We start from the raw sequence: 6941 nt of genomic DNA, 5'->3' as shown, positions 1-6941 counted from the left end.
AAAAAGCCCTCCACCACCTCCACATGGATAGATAGGGATGAAAAAGGAATATCGGTTTTGAAAGTATCCTAAGAATGATAACATTTTTGTAAAAGGATTAGTATAAGTTTAAGGTATTTTGTGTGAGTGGCCATTTGCAATTTCTGTTACTTAATGATATCAAAGTGAAACTTCACGTAGGTCACACAACAGTTTACATGCAGAAGATGCAAAAGGTATTTTATCTCAAACATGCATCTGTGACTTAAGCATGAGTGAGAGCAAAGAGTATCCTATCTCAGTATTCATCTGTGATTTAGATGTGAGCAAGATGAACTTACCACATGATTTCCTTTATAGTTCTAAAGCAAATTGCTCAGCATTGCTTTTTAGATTGTGCTGAACAAATTATCTTACTGATCTGTGACTGGCAATATGTGTGAACATATAATTGGACCTAGAATTTTTCTTCTCGTAGAAGTATTCTGATTTGTGTTTTAGTTTCACTCAAAAGATCATAATAAACATCTGCTTAGCAAATTGACATTACTGACATGACTGTAAAATATTATATTAGGCACTAACCTTTCCCATTAGTAAGTAAGTGTGAATCAAAATTTCTGTGTGAAGACTTATCTTTTTAGCAGTTTATTTTTGAAAAGGTACCATGCCATTCCGAAAGTTCACTGATAGTTTGATGGACTCCACAACAGAAACTCACTACTTGCAATTTATGGGCCATGCGGGGCTTTACTTGGGACTTATGCCTTGACGGACTACATGTGTAGGAAGTGTCTGTATATGATTGATCTCAAGCTCTGAATTTCCTAGACTGGGGTGGGGGGTCAGCAGGCTGGAATCACTATAAAGCATCAGGGAGGAAGAGGGTTTCCTGGATCTTACTTTCCAGCAGGTTGTCACATCACAGGCAGTCAAAATGTAAGATTATGGATGGGTCACCATCTGAAGAGTAGGAATTCTGGGGGTGTATGTCATTCTCAGACTGGATCTCAACATTAGAGATGACTGGGACTGATGCCAGAGTGAAAGAGTGCAATCCAAACCTTGGTACCAATGGGTAAGCAATGCACAGGAGGGAGCAGCAAAGAGTAGTGATGTGCTCATCATCGGCTGGGGATAAGCAAGCATTTTTTTTTAAACTATCTTTGTGAGTCCCACATGACATGTTGCTTCGTCATGCAAAGTTAAGTCACCTCATAGATAGTGCAACATTTTCTACAGTGAGAACAGGAAGAAGTAGAAATTACAGTGCACATTGGTATCAACAAATTGGAGAGTGCAGATATTAAAGTCCTACAATCAGATTGTCAAAAGCAAAGGAAGAAGCGAATGAGTAGAATCACAAAGACAACTATGTCCCAAATTATTCCCAAAGCCATGCGCTGGCAAGAGTACAAATAGTAACATAGAATGTAGGCTTAGATAAGGTGCAGGAGAGAGAGCTTCTGGGTCAATGGGAGGCATTCGAGTGAAGTATGCACCTATTTAAAAGGGGCAGGTTGCAGCTCCAGGACATCTCTGCAGGAGTTCCTCAGGATAATCTAGACCAAGCATCTTCATCAGTGTCTTCCCTCCATCATAAAATCATAAGTGGGAATGTTAGCTGATTATTGCACAATATTTAGCATTATTCCTGACTCAACAAATACTGAAGCAGTCCATGTGTAAAAGCATCCAGGCTTCAGCTGAAAAGTAGCAAGTGAATGTTACACCGTAAAAACGCTAGGTCATCGCCATCTCCAAAAATAAGCAATCTAATCACCGCTTCTTGACATTCAATTGTATTACCATCACTGAATCCTATGGTATCAACATCCTGGGGGCTACCATTCTCCAGAAAATGAACTGACTTACCATATAAATACAGTGTTTGCAAAGGCAGGTCAGAGGCTAGGAATACTGCAGTGAGCAACTCACCTTCTGACCCCTAATGCTTTCTTACTATCAAGAAGGCACAAGTCAGGAGTGTGTCAGAACACTTGCCTGGATGTTTGCAGCTCCAACAACACTCAAGATGATTGACACCATCCAGGGCAAAGCAGCTAACTTGATTTGCATTAAATCCGTTAACATCCATTTCCTCCATCACTGATGCTCAAAAGCAACAGTGTGCATCATTTACAAGATGCACTGCAGAAATTCACCAAAGATCCTTAGACACCTTCCAAACCAATGACCACATCCATCTAGAAGGACAAGGACAGCAGATATAGAGGAACATCACCAGTTGTAGGTTCTCCGCCAAGCCACCCACCATCCTAACTTCCCACCCCAACTCCAATTACAAGTTTGTTGATGACACCACCATTGAAGGTCAAATATCAAACAGCGATGGGACAGAATACAGGAAATAGATTGCTGAACAGCATGGTGTAAAGACAACAATTTCTCCATCAATATCAGCAAAATGAAGGAGCTGGTCATTGACTTCAGGAAGCTGAGTGGAGATTGATTGAAAAAATATCCAACTGAAAGAAACAACAAACTATGTGGCAAAGATTGTTGGTAAACTATATCAATAAAGTATAAGTATATTATCATACTGGTAAATAATAAAGATGATGAAAATTAAACTATAAGGGCAAACTAGCAAGTACAGTTATTGCAGTTCAGTGCTGGGTCCCTTTGTTTGTTCAGTACATTAATGATCTTGACATGACTGTAGCGGGAATGATCAATAGTTTGCAAATGACACAAAATTGGTGGTGTGGTAAACAGTGAGCAAGAAAGTTTTAGGTTAGTCAAATGAGCTGAATAGAGACAAATGAAATTGAATCCTGAAAAGTATGAGCGGGTGTATTTTGGGATGAGAGTCAGCATGGGCATCTCTATGACTCTAAATCCAGAGGATGGTGAGTACCTGGGCCTCACTGCCTAAAGGGGTGGTTGAGGCAGGAACAGTTTAAGACATTTAAATAACATTTAATTGTTTATTTGAAATGCCAATGCACATAAGCCTACGAGCCAAATGCCAGAAAATCAGATTAGAATAGATTGATGCTTGATGACTATGTGGAAGGAAGGACCTCTTTCTGTGCTGTAAAACCTCCATGACTCCAATATTAATTGGCCAGTGTGAGATTTTACTATCTTTGGTAAGTCTTTCGTGTCTTTGTGAATGGGAAAAGTCTTGTTTTGTATTCATCTCCTAGGTGTGGAGCCTGAGCAGTATAAAGATTGTAACTTTATCTACTATGAGCATTAAATTGTCAGCGCAGTGGATTTATCCTTGATTAAAGATTGAGCCCATAACTTTATATTACGAACTAAATCAAGCTTAATTTGAACTGAGTTACAAATGATGACTGCATCCGTTAGATTGCTGTCTCATTATATGAATGACGAACAAACTCTGAACATCGCAGGAAGCTGTAAAACATCTTCACAATCGGCGGGGTTTAACTCAGCGTCCCATATGGTCTAGCGGTTAGGATTCCTGGTTTTCACCCAGGCGGCCCGGGTTCGACTCCCGGTATGGGAATGAAACCTTTTCATAATCTAATTTATCTTAATTTTTAAAATATTGATATTACGATTTATGACCTTTTTAAAAAAATGCATTATCTAGGTTGCGTTGCTAACAATTCTTACGTTATAATATTGTTAGCACTCTGTTCTCACTGCGCTTTTAATTAAACCAGTTGTGACGCTGAGAGACAGTTGCTGGGTCGGACCAGCTGGGATCGCTGCTACATGGGCAGCGCAGTGCCATTTCACCAACAGTGTTAGAGAGAAACGCGCCAATGTGCTGCTGTACATCTGCAAAACCAGCGGATAGGAGTTCTAGGTTTTTAATTGGCGTTACATTTGCTGTAATTCTAGAAGCTGTACTTTAAGTGCAGACACAGCTAATTCTTTAGGAAACACAAGTCGTTGAGGCGCTCTGATGGTGCATCGTGTTTATTTGAATCAGGCAGTTTTCAGTTGTCACTCAAAGCTTTAGTGTCCATACATCTAATTCCATCTTTCTGTGCTTTGGTTTTGTGTGTAACATATTAATGCAGATTCTAAACGGAGTGACTCTGGATGTAGCATATTTAATGCTATTATCACGGTGTCTTTGTACGACGAGTTAAATTCAGTCACTCAGAGCTGAGGCTGTCGATGCTGCATAATTGGTCACATTTTGTGTGGTACTTCACACAATCACGGAAGTGCTACGGCGAAGGAGGAGGCCATTTAGCCCATCATGTCGGGGCTAGCTCATCAAATGAACATCATTACATACCGCTGCATGCTATTTTTATCCAAATAAGTATCCAATGCCCTCTAGCATGCTTCTGCCACACTTCGAAGCATTGCATTCCTTACCCTAAATTCTGGCTGAGTGAAAAGGCTTTTTCTCACCTCACCGAGTAGTTGATGCACTCGGTCTGTTAGTCCGTGTGTGTACATTTCATTAACCCTTTTGAGACTTTGTATGAAGCATGTTTTATATTTTAAATATGATATAATGCTGTAGTTTGGTACAGTTGGTAAAATCTAACTTTGGCGTGTAACATAGAAACAGAACATAGGAAGGACATTCGGCCAATACTGCACATCTCCTTTGATGTTTTACCTTTCTAAATATATTCTTGACTTGGCTACCACAGACATGTGTAGTAAAGAATTTCCCTTGTTCACCACTCACTGAATGAAGGAACTTCACCTCATATCCCCAGACCATGACCTTTTGTTCTAGATGGCCCAGACAAGGGGAAATCATCTCTGCAGCCAATCTGTCAAGTCCAATCAGAATATTAAACATTTCAATGAGATCGCTCATTCTTCTAAATTCAAGCTAATACAGACATAGTCAGCTTCATCTCTCCTCAAAGACAATCCTACCATCCGAGGGATCAGTCTAGTAAACCTTCACTGTAATCCCTTTATGGCAAGTGCATCTTTTCTTGGTTAAGGAGACCAAAACTACTTAGGTACTCAAATCTTCTTTAAATGAATGTCAACATACTACTTGCATTCCTAACAGCTTTGATGGAGAAAGACACCATCTCACAGTTACTAGTCAATCAATACTTAAATAATAGTCCGCAATCCCACCAAACATTTCTTATTCATGTACAGGCAGACAGCAAACTGGTTTGAAGTGTGTCTACTTCAACCCCAGAAGTATCCAAAATCAGGTAGGTGAGCTTGTGGCATGAATAGGTACCTGGGACTTCGATGTTGTGGCCATTTCGGAGACATGGCTAGAGCAGGATGAGGAATGGATGCTGCAGGTTCCAGGGTTTAGATCTTTCATAAAGAACAAACAAGGCGGTAAAAGAGGGGGAGGCGTGGCCTTATTAGTCAAGGATAGTATAACGGTGGCTGAGAGAACTTTTGAGGAGGACTCATCTACTGAGGTAGTGTGGGCTGAGGTTAGAAACAGGAGAGGAGAGGTCACACTGCTTGGAGTTTTTTTATAGGCCTCCGCAGAGTTCCAGGGAGGTGGAAGAGAGGATTAGCAAAATTATTCTGGATAAAAGTGAATGGAACAGGGTGGTTATTATGGGGGACTTTAACTTCCCCAACATTGACTGGAAATGCTATAATTCTAGTACGTCAGATGGATTAATTTTTGTCCAATGTGTACAGGCGTGTTTCCTGACACAGTATGTCGAAGGGCCGACAAGAGGGGAGGTCACACTGGATCTGGTGCTTGGTAATGAACCAGGCTAGGTGTTTGATTTAGTTGTAGGTGAGCACTTTGGAGAGAGTGACCATAAATCAGTTACGTTTAGTTTAGTGATGGAAAGGGATAGGTACATACCACAGGTCAAGAGTTATCAATGGGACAAGGGCAATTATAATGCGAATAGGCAAGAATTAGGATGCATAGAATGGGATAGCAAACTGCAGGGGATGCAGACAATGGAAATGTGGAGCTCGTTTAAGGAACAGATATTGCGTGTCCTTGATAGGTATGTTCCTGTCAGGCAGGGAGGAAGTGATAAGGTAAGGGAACTGTGGTTTGCTACAGAAATTGCATCTCTTGTTAAGCAGAAGAAGGAGACTTATGTGTTGATGAGGCAAGATGGTTCATATGAGGTGATGGAGAGTTACAGATCAGCTAGGAAGGATCTAAAGAGAGAGTTTTAAATAAAATACAGTCCGCAGATTCCTCAAGAACAAACCACGACAAGCACACCAAACACATCCAGAAACCCTAACCACCTTACCATACATCAAAGAAGTTTCAGAAATGACAGCCAGACTACTAAGACCCCCTGGAATCCTAGTAGCACACAAACCCACCAACACTCTCAAACAAAAACTAACAAACTTAAAAGACCCAGTACAACCCATGGACAAAACCAACGTCGTTCTACAAAATTCCATGCAAGGACTGCCACAAACACCACGTAGGACAAACAGGAAGAAAGTTAGCCACCAGGGTACACGAACACCAGCTAGCCACAAAAAGACATGACCCTCTCTCGCTCGTAGCCCTATACACAGAGGGAAAAAACCACATTTCGACTGGGACAACACATGTATTTTGGGACAGACTAAGCAAAGACGTGCCAGAGAATTCCTAGAGGCCTGGCACTCCAGAGGAGAATTAGAAATGGTAGACAATGAAAGTCTTTTTCCTAGGATGATGACATCAGCATGTACGAGGGGGCATAACTACAAATTGAGGGGTAATAGATTTCAGACAGATGTCAGAGGCAGGTTCTTTATGCAGAGATTGGTAAGGGTGTGGAATGCCCTACCTGCTAATGTAGTCAACTCAGCCACATTAGGGAGATTCAAACAATCCTTAGATAAACACATGGATGATGATGGGATTGTGTAGGGGGACGAGCTGAGAATAGTTCACAGGTTGGCGCAGCATCGAGGGCTGAAGGGCCTGTTCTGCGCTGTATTGTTCTATGTTCTATGTTCTACTTATCCAAATGTCTTTTAAAAGTTGTAAATGCACCCACATCCACCATTTCCTTTGGAAGTTCATT

At 41.0% G+C, this 6941-nt stretch overlaps 1 non-coding gene across 1 annotated transcript; it reads left to right on the top strand.

Moving 5' to 3' along the window:
* The first annotated feature begins 3409 nt into the window (after positions 1-3409).
* trnae-uuc (transfer RNA glutamic acid (anticodon UUC)) lies at positions 3410-3481 on the top strand. Its single transcript has one exon. It is a non-coding gene; the product is annotated as a tRNA-Glu (tRNA).
* Positions 3482-6941: the final 3460 nt, after the last annotated feature.

The sequence above is a fragment of the Chiloscyllium plagiosum genome, unplaced genomic scaffold (genome assembly GCF_037043375.1).
Source record: "Chiloscyllium plagiosum isolate Xiang-an unplaced genomic scaffold, Cpla_swu_hap1 HiC_scaffold_6, whole genome shotgun sequence".
NCBI lineage: Eukaryota > Metazoa > Chordata > Chondrichthyes > Orectolobiformes > Hemiscylliidae > Chiloscyllium > Chiloscyllium plagiosum.
This window is presented reverse-complemented; position numbering and strand designations above follow the sequence as displayed.